Here is a 1437-nt window from a genome sequence, read left to right on the forward strand (position 1 = left end):
TAAAAAAAGGGCACGCTGTTTTTCATTTCTCTCTCTCTGCCTGTTGAAATAAATATGCCGGTGTATGGCTGAAGAAAACACCAATCATGTCATTCTTAGGATGGTAGCCAAATGGATGTCAGTCGACAAGCGCTGTGAAGTAACCCTGATAACAAGCACGACAGTAATTTAAATAGACTTCGTAGAAAAATGATATTGAAAACTGCACCGTGATCCTAAATCAAACGAACGTTTTTCATTTTGGAATGAAATGTGTCATGTAACTGTTTAATTCTCTTTGGCTTCATGTTGCTTTGTTTTACTCTGCTTGCACCCTGCCGCCAGATCGACGCTGCAAATGAAAATTTGATTTCAATGGCCTTCCCTTCAGAAATAAAAGTTACATTAAAACCACACCTTTTCGATTTTTGATAGTTTTTTTTACATCAAGCAAACCACGTCAAAGATGAGGACAATGCAGATGACCATATTAGGAAACAGGAAGTCAAGCAACAAAGTGATGGCTTGATTTCAGTGAGAAGCTACAACGTACACCGCGACGATTTAATAGGGAGAAGAAGAATTTAACGTAAGGTGTTTTAGTCGAGAAAAGTAGTGATGGAGATCGTACGGCTTGGGTATATTTGAGTCAACTTTGGGCGGAAATGCAGTGCTGCGCGTGGAAGCGGGTGTGTCGAGAAAGTTTCGGTGGAAAATCTCCTCAACTCAACTCAACTGTATTTATCAGTGATGTGTTCCTTGAGCCGGTCCTTGGCCTCGAGGACCGGCTCGAGGACCGAAGGTCGGTCCTTGGTCCTTGGCCCTTGGCCTCGGGAGTCAAGTCCTTGGCCTTGACCTTGAGAGTCAAGTCCTTGGCCTTGGCCTCGGGTTGCCGGTCCTCGGACACAATGAGGGATTAGAGCAGACCTGGGCGAATTACGGCCCGCGGGCCGGATCCGGCCCGTTGGTCTTTTTAATCCGGCCCGCGAATGTTGGTACAGTACACAATTCAGGTTCAATGTAAATGATTGCATTCATTTCATTTGAACTTCATTTGGATGGCAGGTGGCGGGGTTACTTGAAGTTGCAAAGCACAGGGGGGGAGAGGAAGACAATACGGAAGCCCACAGTAGCGCGAACTCAAGTAACTCCGCTCGATACGACGGAATAAGTGTGTCCGCGCCGCTATTTTCAATCATTGGATTCAAAACGACGACATGCAAGTGACTCTTTATTGCAGTGAGTTTTACTGGAATTGCGAACATTTTTGCGTCCTGTAGATCATGGCATCAAAAGGAAGAGGAACAGTCATGGCCGCGAAAGTGAAGTGTATCTAATTAAACGAAGCGGGTTACAAAGTACGAAACATTCAGGAGACGCTTGGAGTCTGATAGACTCAAATCTACGAGACTTTGAAAAACGAGGAAGCGATTCTTGCTCAGTCCAATTCTGGGTGTT

This window comes from Hippocampus comes, unplaced genomic scaffold (genome assembly GCF_001891065.2).
Source record: "Hippocampus comes isolate QL1 unplaced genomic scaffold, H_comes_QL1_v1.1 scaffold224, whole genome shotgun sequence".
In the NCBI taxonomy this organism is placed as follows: Eukaryota; Metazoa; Chordata; class Actinopteri; order Syngnathiformes; family Syngnathidae; genus Hippocampus; species Hippocampus comes.